This window comes from Anas acuta, chromosome 2 (assembly GCF_963932015.1).
Source record: "Anas acuta chromosome 2, bAnaAcu1.1, whole genome shotgun sequence".
Lineage (NCBI taxonomy): Eukaryota > Metazoa > Chordata > Aves > Anseriformes > Anatidae > Anas > Anas acuta.
In genome coordinates this window covers 108870145-108883942 of record NC_088980.1, presented here as the reverse complement: position 1 = coordinate 108883942, position 13798 = coordinate 108870145, and positions in this window count along the sequence as shown.

The following is a 13798-nucleotide window of genomic DNA, read 5'->3' as shown; positions in this document are numbered from 1 at the left end:
ATTCTGTGATTATTTTTTTCAACTCTGTTGTGGTTTGGGGAGTGATTGAGCAAGTGTTTGGAGAGGGATGTTGAAAATCACTCAGCATTTGCCTGACTCATGGGAGATTCACCTTTGGCTCCAACGGCAGGAAAATGCTGATCATTCTGGAAAATTCCAAACCTAAAGGCTTTTTCAGATATGTTGTTTAAAATGATCCTGTGAACAGGAGCTTGTGTTTCAGTGTATAGCTTTACTCTGATGATAAAATAAAGCAAGCTTTTGCAATTTAACATGATTGTTTTTCTGTATGAGAACCTTTTGCATTTCTAAAGAACCTTTCATCAAATAATCCCAACAGTATCAGTGTAATCTTACAAATACACTATGACTAATTATTATCTATGTTTTGACTGGGGATGAAAACTAATATCTATTTGAGTGAAATGGGTGTTCAATAATAAACCCCAAAACTCTTTATCGTCTGTCCCCTCTCCCCCTCCCTTCCAATCTGCTACTCTATACTTCTGGAAAGCAGTGTCACGAACTATTTAACAGTCTTGGAAGCTGATGGAAAAAAAATTAAAATGTAGAGATTACAAAAATCAGGGCTGTTTTTTCTGCACAGTTTCTCCATCAGAGAATAACCAGATTAACTATCATTTATGTGAGAACATTGCATATACATCCTTCTGTAACAACACACGGTCTGAATGTTAATATCACGGGCTCAAAGCAACATGTTTAACTCTCAAAGCTAGATAGTACTCATCCCAGCTTAAATGGTATTATCTGTCTCAACTATATATGTAGACATCGTTTTAGCAATCTGGCTGAGATTCTTCCATTAGCACCACCTGGTGGGAAATGCACACTCCAGATAACATGATGGAGTTGCAATTCCATCTCTGTGCATGTGGGTGCATGCACACACACATGCACTTGGTATGCACAGCTAGATTTAGGGAAAAGTGAGCCCAGAGGGGAGAGAGAGGGAAAAAAAAAAAAAAAAAAAGAGAGAGAGAGAAAGAAAAAAGACTTCATTTTTCTGTTCCTGTGTTTGCAGTGCAACAGTCAAACTAGTGCCTGCCACAACATGTCTTTTCTTCTCTGTTGAAAAATAGAAAGTTTATGGAAAGAAAAAAAAAAAAAAGAAAAAAAAAAAAGATAAACTTGTTCAATAGTTCCTCAGTAGCAGAGAGCAGTCAAAAAGGCTGTGTTTGCCTCTTGTATTTCTAAGCCATATCTGTCTCAGAAAACAAGCCCTTGCCAGCTGCATTCACCCAAATGTTTTCAAAATGTTTCTCTTTGAAGTGAGCTATTTTGAAAAATACATTGCTTTCAGTGAGAATACTCTTAAAAGGGAAACATCATAACTTTATTTCAGAAAAAAAAAATCTAATTTTAAGATTTTCTTTTTATATTATTTGTACAAAATTTCGTGACTTCTTAGACAAATCTTCCATTTATTATGGAAAAAAAATAAAAAAAACTCTAAAACACTGTAAATGTAATGTTTTGAAATGTTTGCATTTCAAAACAAATGTTCACTTATTTATACATCCTCATTTTCTGTAGCAGTTTGTTTTGCATGAAGTCTTAAAACAATGTTTTCATTCTCAGACTAAAATGCATTTCCAAATATTGATGTATCTAACAAGATAAAAATGCATAATGTCAACCAGATCTTATTACCAACCAGCTCCTCCAGGAAGAATAACACAGCAAGTCTTTAGCCCAACTGGCAAATAAAGGGCAACATCTGATCATACAAGTCCCAGCACAGCACATAATTAATACTGGCCTATGAATTCAGACTCTGAAGTGGGAGAAACATTTTAAACTTTTATGTTACACATGAGACTTCAACAGAGATAAAAAAAATTACGCTTTCATATATAGGAGAGAGAAATTAATTGCGTGAGTAGTCCTTACCGATGACCTAGTCCACAAACAGGCCTTGAGAGACTGTGATAATAGGCACTACAATACGTTTTATTTTATTTATCCATAATGCTATTATTGCTCTAATCAGAACAATGGTTTTAGACCAGTGTCTTTTGAAATAAATCCTCTTCACTGAATAAAATCTAGGAAAAAATTAAACAGGTAAAATATAAACTAGGTCTTAGTCCCCAAATGACAATAACTTTTTATTATCACTTTGTTTTTCCTACAACTATTGCCATCATTTGTTTATTCTCTTACTACAATGGTGTTCGTTCTAAGCATGACAGTTTTGTGTTGTTTTGAAGTGTATTAATGGCACTGGAAAATTGCGAACTTGCATGGTAAAATACACTGGAACTGATTTCCCATGGAGAATGGTTCATTCAAAAGCCTAAATATGAAGGGGTTATGGGTCAGGGGGGAGAAGAACATTTCATTACCAACTCACATGACTGCACTTCTGATAGGATTATCCTATGACTTCCAGTGTTGCTTTTCCAAAGACAAAGTTGGAAATAATTGGCTTAAACTTTTCAGTCTTTTATTACTCTGATGTTTATTTAGAAGTGGCAGAGAATCTCAGACAGACTATCAATTTTTTGCATTATTTCCTTCAAATTACTACTATTTTCTGCACTATGTTGAATTTCCTGGTGACAGCGTAGGAAGTAAAAATACATGGCACAGAGAAATAAATGACTGAATATACTCTGTTTTCCAAGGAAATAAGCATCTGAAGTTATTAGGTAGGTGCAAACAATTGTGTCAAAGCACCTGAAGTTGTGCTCCTCGCTGGCAATAAAGGGAGCCTTGAGAATCATCCTCCCTTAGACCCACATGTTTTAGATGGCCAGACTGCATCAGCCAAGCCATGCAGCCACCGGTGGCTGCAACTACTATCCTTGAAGCAAGTAAAGCAAAAAGCTCAGAGGCAGAACTGAAGCATCCCTTTTCCAACTCTGCCAGTAACCTGCTAAAATAATCCCATAATTATTACTCACTGGGGCTTTGGATAACCACTGCAAAGCCAATAAGGAACGTACCACAGGATTATAATGATGTTTTTTTGGTAGTTACTTGACCCATGGATGAAGGATGAAGTCCGTGAGAGCAAAACTGCATGGAGAAATATGCTTAGAGAGGCATATCTTTTGCCTATTTTAAGCCTCTATTCTCAGTTCTTGGACACTTACAATAATCCCTTACCTAAATTTCTAATTAAATATATATATATATACATAAATAAATATATAAATACACACACTATACAGGACAGCATTTGGGAGAATGGTGCGCATTGTGTTTGGTATATGTGAGTCACCAGGATGCAGACAGCACAGCCTTAGGGATATTTTTATTCTTGTTTCAATCAGCCCAGAGGTAGAGCTAAGAAAGAGTTTGTGCTGTTCCTGGTTATATACGTTAACATATACCACATACACCAGACTGCAGCATGTGGTGGCGGAAGAGCCACTCTGAGCAAGGGGAAAAAAAGAATAAGGATAAAAGTATTATCAAGGCTTTTAAAATAAAACTTCTAAAGCACCTTTAAATTGTAACATCTTGAGCAAAGAAAAGCCTGAATTATGTAAAAGCAGGCAGGGAGCCAACATCTGGCAGTAATAAGATTGTTTTGTAAGCAAGCAGTTTTCTACACAGCACGCAGCTCTTGGTCCACATTAGAGCAAATAATGAATCTGTGAAGATGTGCATGGTCTCTGGCTGCCAGAAGGATACCCTAGGCTTTGAGTGAATTTTTTTGTGTCATTTGATCTCCTAAAACAGCCAGCTGAGAAGAGTTATATTCCCCTTGCCAGGAACCTCGAAAGAATTGTTCAAACCATACACTCATTCCTGCTGAATTGGAAACAAATGCCATAGCTTCATTGTTGGACTTTGAAATCGAACTCTCTCCAGCTCTTCCCAACGTTCCTGGGAGGAAACAAAACTCCTTCCTGTGTCTGCCACTTTTGTCTCTGTGGAGGGACCTCCTTCCCTCTGCTACCCTTACTCCTTCTCATCCTTTCTCTCCTCCTCCCGCGATCGCAATCTCTCATTCCAGAAAGCCACATCACAGGCATGTCCCATGTGTTAACTATCTTCTGTTTGCTGCCATTAGACTCTGCCATCGCCTGTAGAAATGGAGTTGCTTAATTAGGTCCAGAGAGCTGGAGAACAAGGCCAGTCAGGGTGGCACCCGGCCAGCTGCTTCTTCCCCTAGCATTTTGTTTTGTTTTGCTTTTCCTCTTTTCTTTTCTTAGAAGGGAAAAATCTCAAGCCATTCCATGCTCCTTCCCACCTGTAAAATCCACCACACAGTTGAGTAGGTTAGGGTCTTAAACCAGCCCTTGCACAAAGAGACTTTCTTGCAAAGCTTGCCTGACTGCTACTCCAACCCCTGTTTCCCCATCTCTCCCCTCAAAAAAATAATTGAAAAAAAAAAAAAAAAAAAGGAAAACCCTATGTTTGTCAGGTCTCAGGACACCAAGGCTCCAAAAGCCTGGAGTGCACTCAAAGAAGAGTAAGCAGCCACTGATAGTTGCTCTCCAAACCATGGAGGGCATTGACAATCACAGCCACTCATCAGCATGAGGCAGCATGTTAGGAAAAAAAGGCTTGGAGGCTGTCCTCCCAGTGCTCAGAGCTGTGTCTGGGTATGATTTAGATTTTATTCCAGCCTTCATAAGAAACAGTCACTTCCTGTTAAGTCAAGAACAGTTGAACTTCATCTCAGATATTTAACTCTCGGAGTATCTTTGCTGACAGTGAAGCATGCATGCGTGCTTCTTTTCAAACTGTCTGGCTGCCCTCCTCCTTCCTCCCCACCTCCCACATCGGGCATCAGAGAACATCCAGAGATTTATTACTTCAAAGCTATTTCACTGCAAATTGTACGCTCACCTGCTGAATAATTAATTCATTTTATTAAAATTGTTTCCTCGATCTTCTTATTTGATTTCTAGTTTTTATTTCATAGAGTGATTATGCCAGAGATCCAAACTAAGCTGTAAATCACTGCTGCTGCATACCAGCAGAAGTTTGGGCCAGAGAATGTACAGCCGCCAGCTATTAGCCAGCATAGCTTAGGCTTTCATAAGTTTGCTCAGTAACATGTATTGATCTGACACACAAGCACAAAAATTATGAATTTGCTCTAGGAAAAAAAAAAAAAAAAAAAAAAAAGCTTGATCAATTTGTTCTTAACTGCTCTAAAAAAAATCTATATATTATGCTGAGAATCAGTGAGATTATTTACAGCATATATTTCAGCCAACCCTGATGAAGCAATGCCATCAGATTCTCCTTTAAAATTTAGTGCGCAAAAGGGGAAGGAAAGAAAAGGCTACCATTCATAAGTTGCTTGTACTTTTTTCACCTGGAAACAAACAGTTTTTTTCTGAATGACAATGTATATCAGCGTCCTTTGAGTTTCAAAGGTCACTCCTGCTGGAGTATATGGAATGGAAGTGCTGCTACAGCTGGCTGAAAGTTAGCGGGTTATGGGTATAAATGGAGAACCATATTTGTATAGGGAGACTTCATAAGTCTCCTGTACACAATATGGAAGGAATTTCCTTCTAGACAGAGAAGCTATGTCCAGAAGAAGAAATATGCAGAGGCACAAAATACCCAAGTGTGTAGATTAGTTTTTATCCTATTATTTATGGTTTTGTAAAAAAAAACTCTATATTTTTTTTTTAATTTCTCTCATCTACGTATGCCTGCAAAGTACCTCAGTCTGCATGCTGTCAGCTCTCGCAGTGACAGCTCAATGCGTGCTCACAAGCAGCACCTGGCCCTTGGGAAGGGCCTCAAGAGGAAGCGACAGAAGAGGCCTTCCTCTCCCACTTCAAAACAAAGCTTCACTAAGTAGAAAATTCCTGGAAGCTACATTCTTATGTCCAAGGACAGATTTCTTCAGAGGAAGTTGAAGTGAGGGGAAGATCAAAGACCAGATAGGAAGAAGCAGGTTGTAGCAATGGAAGACTCAATCATCAGACAAATAAACAACAGGGTGCATGACCCTGGAGAGGGCCACAGGGAAGCTTGCACTACAAGCAGAAAGGTGGTGGATTTCACCGGAAACCTGGACAGGGTCTGAGGAAACAAGGGGAAAGACGTGCAATGGGGATCTGCTGGAATATCAGTGGCACAAGCAACAGATGGACCCCCTGGAGGTAACATTCACGTTCACCAAAGGGAATCTACAAACCAAGACTTCTATAGTCCATTAGCTAAGGGTGACAGAGGAAACTGACTATAGGATAAGGAGAGTCCTTGCATGAATAAATTAAGTGAAAATAGGAAACAGGGTATGAGTAGTCAGTTTTCACAACAGAGGGAGGTCACCAGTTCAGTTTTACTGGCACTGGTGTAGAGAAATGAGCTATTTAATATATTCAGGCATTATTAGAAAAATGGATAAGGCATGAGGTAAAGACTGCTGATGACACTAAGTTATGCAGAAGACTAAGAACGTGATCAGACTGTGAAGAATTACAGAAGGGCCCGATGAGACTGAGTGGCTGGGCAATAAAACAGCAGCTGAAATTCATTGTGCATAAACATAAAGTGATGCATGTGGGGAAAAACAATCCTAGCTCTGCATAGACGGCGATGGTTTCTGAGCTAACAGTTACCACTCTGGAGCAAGACCTTAGTGTTATGATAGATGGTTCCATAAAAGCATAGTGAAAATGTCAAGAGTAATCAGAAAAAGAAAAGAGAACAAAGCAAAATTATTTTGGTGCAGTACTATCAAGCCGTGGCTCTCACATACCTTTCAGATTGCATGCCATCCTTTTGGAGAGGAGGAGGACACAATTTAAATTGGAAACTGTTCAGAGAGGTGCAGGGAAGCTGACAAGGGGAGTAGAAGGGCTTCCATATGATGAACAAGCCAGGAGTCTGAGAGGAGTCTGAGCCTCTTTGTTCTGGAAGAGGGAGGACTTAGAGCATCTCTAGCCAAGGACTACAAAAATCACACAGGGTGTGGAGAGTCTGGAGGCAGATCTACAATCCATTCTGTCTCAAACACAAGCAACATGTGCCCAGATGAAGCTAGGAGGAACCAAGTTCAAACAGTCAGGTGATGGCTTTTCATGCAGCCAGTGATAAGGCTGTCCTTGTTGACGGATGTTGTGAATGCAAGCTTGCAAAAGTTAGTGGGAAGAAGGGACCAAAAAGGTCCATGCAGAGCTACTAAACAGAGAAATCAGGACAGGATCACTAGGTCCTTGAGCTGGAAATAGATGCTGGAATCAGATTGGGTGGTGGGGAGGTAGTATTAAAAATATTTGCCCCATGCCTACTCATCCTAGTTTTCCTGTTAATTATTGACAGTGATAGAGACAGCACTGAATGAGACAGACCTTTGTCCCATCTGGTACTGCCATTCTTCAGAGTAACAGTAGTCTCTTAGATCCAGTCAGACTGGTCTCCCCTCTGAAATCTACTGTTTTTCTTCTCAACCAGAAAAGCAAATCAAGGGCAGGAAGAGAGTGTTACCGGAGAAAGATGTCATTAGTCATCTTACCCCACACACCATCACTCACAACTTGAAGTAACCTAAAGTTTTCAACAACAGATTCAAATATTAACCCAATTTGTTCTCCTCAATAGCATTCCTATACTTTCTGAGCTCATTTTGTACACATATTTTGACTGAAACAGCAGGAAAATGGTGTGCACACAGAAAATTAAACTCAGATTTGTGATAGCAATTGCTCATACCAACAGTTGATTTCACGAGTGAAATGAGGATGATCACAGAATGGAAGTGTACCTTTAATTCACAACAGAATAAAAACATCTTGGTTTTCATATTTTACATATTCTGCTAAGAATGTACATTTTTTCCACAATTAACTTATAATAGCAAACATATTTTTAAAGAACAAAACTAAAATGTGTTGACAACATTGAGGCCAAACAAAAGGTGGGGAGCAGAAGGGGTAAAACCCATGAAAAATAATTCCTGCATACTATTTGCCCAGATAAACCCAAGTAAAAAAAAAAATATATATATATATATATATGATAATAATAATGAATAATAATTATGTAAAAATTATTACTGAACACTGGAAGATTTCCATTCAGTTCACAACAGAGTGAAGGCTAGCTTACCAGCAATTATACTAGACTCCACGAGCCTGGCTGCAGTGACCTGCAGAAGAGTCATCACTTTATTTTTTTAAGTTTCTGTTAACCCTCTCATAGCTCAGCTAATATCAAGTGGGGATTAGATCCAAGACATTGTAAAACCATCACACACCCCTTGATTTTAATATATATTATTATTTCTCATAGAAATAGCTCAAATTCTGAAATAGCAGGAGGTAGTATTTCACCCACAATGTAACTTCTGTGAGTTTACTATTATCATGGGAATGGACTTAAGTAATTGGAGAAAAGTAGGAGGAGCAATCAAAGGAAGAAAAAAAAAATGCTAATTGAATGTGCTTTCTTCAAACACCATTTTTCTCAGCCCATTCACAGTTCCCGTCAGAGCTGTAGATTGCAGACCTGTTTTTTCCTCAAAATTTTCCAATCATAACAAATTTAGGGATTACTTCTAACACAAAGTATTGTGCAGTGATTGAATGAAACATCAATTCAAACTGATGTACCTTTTGTCACTTTTTTTTTCCATATACATTATTACCATGCTGTATCTACATGACTACCAAAGAAAAGGAAAAAAATTAAATATGAATAGAAAATACTAAGAACTTTTTCAGATTCAGTTTTTGCTAATTTGCAGTAACGTTTTTTCCAATATCAGCACATTTCAGCTAAAATGTAGACAAAAGACAAAAGATTATTACTGCATCTGCTGTGATGAACAGATACTAGCACTGACTTCTAATAGCAGTGTAAGCTATTCTAGAGACTTAATGAAAACCCTCATTCATTTCAAAGTTCAGTTTATAACAAACTTTGAAACAAAATTAAGAGGCTTTGTAATCATAAGATAACTTTGTGGGATCATGGAATAAAACATGCTTGTTCTGACTGTTCCAATTCTGTAGCTTTTGTGCATGCTTGTGTCATGTGTTGTGCTGGGAAAGGGGTGGTTGCTCAAGGCAGATGGCAATACCTTTTAATGTGAATGAGAAAGTAATTGAGAATAAATCTCTCTTTTTTGTTTGCCTGTTTCTTTTTCATTATGTATAATATATTCCCCTCAGATGGGCAGATTTTCACTGATGTAGGTCATCAATGTGGATGAAAATTTGGAAATAAACAATACAGACAAAATCCTCATCCTTCCCCAGTTTTGGATGTGTCACTGTTCTAACATAATGATCTGTAGCAACAGCAGAGGTACATACTAATCTGATAGGCCTGCTATTACCTATATTACACTGATTTCAGATGGAATACTTCTCTTTACATCCTCAAAGCCTTCCAAACCTTAACTATGCCAACCAGTAAGTTTCTCTCTTCGGTGTTCAGCAGAGCTGGCTATGAGGGGTGATGGACCCAAAATTTTTAATTAATGGGAAATTAGAGAAACTTTATTGGAAATTAGAAAAACTTTATGGGAAATTAGAAAAACTTGGCTTGACACCAGAACAAGAAAATGAAATGCTGAAGCCACCCTTGGGGAAGACGAATCCCAAAGGGACAAGGACAAGGAAGGAGGGAAGGAAGGAGGGAAGGAAAGAAAGCTCTAACATGTTTTTAGGAATATGTTGTAATTAGTGGTTTTCCCAGGCAGCTATGCCCTTTCATGGTTGTTCTCCCCCACTGAGGCATTCAGATTGTCTCACTCCCTAAAAACATACACAAACATAGACAAAAACATAGACAACAGTCCATGGAGCCCCTAATGCTTTTAGGAGATGGGATTAATACCACATCAAACCATTAAGTAAGCCGTCAAACCATTAAGTAATCTTCAAGATAGACCATGCCTGTCCCATCTTCTCTTGTGATTTGTGCAGGCCTCTTCTACTCTAAGTCCTGGGAATTCAGTTCATCCCCAGAGGATGACTGGAAAGTGGGAGGGGAGCTGCTAAACTTCTTTCCCTTTTCTTCCTTCCATGTAGTATTCCTCTCTTTGTCTTCCCTTCTCAAGCTTGCTGCAGCTCCTTGTCTGATTAACTAGATCTCCTTAAGGTATGTGATTCACATAATAATTGTGGACTGCCATAACATCCTCTGCCAAAAGACAATGAAAGAAGGTATGGGATAAAGGCAATGAAATCCAGGGAAGAAACTATGAAAAACAGTATTAGTAAACAGAGATTCATATAAATTCAACGTATGAAATTAAGCAACCAGACCTAGACTAAAATCTCTTCCAAATCACCTCCAAATTTTAACTGAAGGATGATAAATAAGTGGAGTCAGGATACAAATCACCCAAATGAGACCAATGTTGTACTGATGGAAGAAAGAAATAAACTTGGAATGAGCCCATAGGCAAATAAAAAAGTGGATGCCTCAGCCACAGAATCCCTCTGGATTAAAAGGTGCCTGGGACATTCTAATGCCCATTACAAAAGTTGTGAGGGGAAACCCATGGCAATAATCACAAGAGATTTCAGTTACTTCCTTGCAAACCAGAAGAGTGACACAATGGGTTGTGGGGCAAAAGTCTAATCAACTATTTGTACATGGTATAAATGGCAGCCCCATGAAGCAAACAGTCAAAGATCTGACAGAAGAAAAAACATTTATTGACCTAGTTCTAAGCAATCCACAGGATTTAGCTCAAAATTTATCACAACATACTCAAATTCAAGATCCTTTCATACATACTCAACATACTGAAATTCAATGAATACGGGGAAAATTCCACTGTAGAATCACTTAAGAAACTACATAAAAGGAAGAGATGTTAAAGGAAAACAAGATAAGTTGCCAAAAGGTTAAAGCAGCTGAAGTCAGCTAGGAGACCATCTAAAAGTATTTTACTAGGGTTTCAGAATAAATGTGTACCACCTCTTTAAAAGTTTCATACGGGGACAGAAAAAAAAAAAATCTAGCATTGATAAATGTCAGGCTAAAGAAGGTTCTTACAAGTAGAAAGACATAAATGAGAAGCAGAGGTCATGTCCAAGTGAAGAACATATAGTGTAGAGAAGTTTGTATGTGAAATGCTAAAACATAATAAATCAGAAAACATTTTGAAGAACATCTTGCCACAGACATCCCAATTAATCACAAAAGTCTTGCAAACACAAAAGCAGCAAGAGCTTTGTCAGAGTCTGTGTTACTAATACATGACAGAGGTGTAAAAGGAGAGTTTTAGGACGATAAGACCATATCAGAAAAGCAAGATTAATTATTTGTGCTGGTGTTTATAATGAAAAAGCTCAGCGAACTTTTTGTGTGAAATAAGATTGAAATCTGTTGTTTTGTGTTTTGTTTTGTTTTTGCGGGGGGGAAGGGGTTATATTAGGTAAATAAAACAGCAGCAAGTCTCTGAGATCAGATGCCACTCACCTAGCAGTCCTAGAGGAAAAAAATCCTAAGTATGCCTTTTATCACTTCACTGACTTCTAATGGCTCCCAGCCTAGAGAAATAGAAGGCTGCACAGGTGACAAAACTTATTGAATAGGTCTCAGGAGCAAGAAAATACTCTAGACCATTAGTCAGACTTCTACGTTAGGCAGATTGGTTGGAACTTTCATAGCAGGTATACCCATAAATATCTCATAATGGAGAAGAAACAAGTAGATTTTATAGAGGGCTGTCATACCTCCTAGATGCATTGCACTTCTTTGAATACACCAATAAACATGTGAATGGAATGATTCATCTGCTAATATATTTGGATTCCCAATAGGCTTTAGCAGACTGGGAGACATAAAGAAGCTATAAAGAAGCTAATCTGTCATGGAAAAAAGGAAAAAGATATATTTAACTCATAAACAGTGACTTTAAAAAAAAAAAAAAAAAGGAAAAAAAAAAAAAAGAAAGAAAAAAACAGCTAGCTCTCAAAGGAGAAGGATCTTCTCCATTAACTTCATTTCTCAACCTATCCATGACAGACCTGGAACAGAGGCTGAATACTGAATAAAGATTGTTCACAACACAAAATTTCTCTGAATCATATAAATTAAAATATGCTGCAGAAAGTTACAAATAAGACTGGACAATAAGATGTCAGTTAGTAATTAACACCATTAAATGTAGAGTAACATACACAAGTTAATTATATAAGGACAATGGTAAGCTCCATGTCAATTTTCATTCAAGATAGATCTGGGAAACTGGAAATATATAACCAAAGCAAACCTTTAAGAAAAATAACATATTAGAAACTGCCAATCTTACAGGAAAAGAATAGAGGAATTAGAAAATAAAGTATTGCTATCATGCTTTTAGTATTATATATCTGTGATGGGTTTGTCCCTTGAATGACATGGGCAGACCTGGTCACTGAAAGGAGATAAGTTAGAACACAGAAGGTAAAGAAAAAAGCAATAGGATAGGGGGAATTATAGAGTCATTTCCTCATGAGGGAAAAAAAAAAAAAATGAAGTTAGCCAGATCTCCTCAGACTGAAAAAGAGGCAATAAGTGACAGACATGATAGAGATCTGCAATTTCTGAAGGGCATGGAGAATGCAAACAGCAAAACGTTAAACTTCACATGATGCCACCAGACAACAGATTTAACACAAGCTGCTGAAATTCCTTTTTCACACAGCAGATGACAAAATTGCAGAACTGTTTGCAACATACTATTATGGATGCTAAAAGCAAAAGGGGCCCAAAAGTAGACAAATATGCAGAGAAGTCCATAAAAGATGCTTAAACACAACCCTAAGGGAGCCTCCAGCTCAAGAAGGACTTTAATGACAGTTTGCCAGAAGCCATGAAAATAAAATATGGGAAAGCGTTGCTGCTTAACTACTCCACCAGTACAGTTTTCCACTGGCACCTGGTACTGGCCATCATCAGGGAGGGGACAGTATTCTCTTTCCACTGACCCACTGTAATGGCATTTATGCTGAAGAGCAGGTTTTCACTAGCATGTGCATGGCAGGTTTTTTCCACTGACATAGTCCAGGTACACTGTATAACTGGTCAGTGCAGGGTCACTGCACATTTTCAGCTCTCTACTTGGTGATTCTGATCAGGTACAAGTACAAGTCACTTTCCAGACATAAATTAAATGTGACCACAAGAAATCCCCAGAGGAGCTACTGAAATAAGAGGAGGAGAAAGGGTAAGAAGAAATTAAAAAGGCATACAATCAAACAGCAACCAAGCTCTTCCAAGTGTATTTTTCATCCAGTGATTATCCAGATCTCACACTTGTCTGAGAGCATATCGCATGGCTTGGGCCATGTTGAGCAGGCACTGGGAACACGCCAAACCTGACTGAGGCCCAATTTGCATGTGAAATTACAAAAGCTTTTATGAATTATATAAAGACTCTATAAAGCTTTAAAAATATTGCATAATTCTGCTTTCAGGTAATGTAGGAGTATGGCAAGAACCAGTTTTCTTCAATGATTCTATTTCTCATCTTGCTGAAACCAGAAAAATACAAAGCATTTGTTTGTTTTTCTCAGCTGTTCCATTAGTTATCAGATAACTTGCTCTGTATCACCTTTTTACAGCCTAATAAGTGGAGCTCCCCAAATGAGACCACAGTATTAATGGTTCCTCACTGCAATGTGTTACACTGCACACAATGTATTCCAAAGAAAAAGGGCTTTAAAAAGTCCCTGAATATTACTACAGACAGTTCTTGACACTGTTGACACAGTCTCTATGATAAAATGAATACCAGTGTGGAAAATATTAGCCAAAAGATATCACTTAAACAGCATCTCTTCACGTTAAGTTACAAATGCAAGAAAGGCTCAGTCAGTTACAATAGCTTTATGCTTGCTGGCGT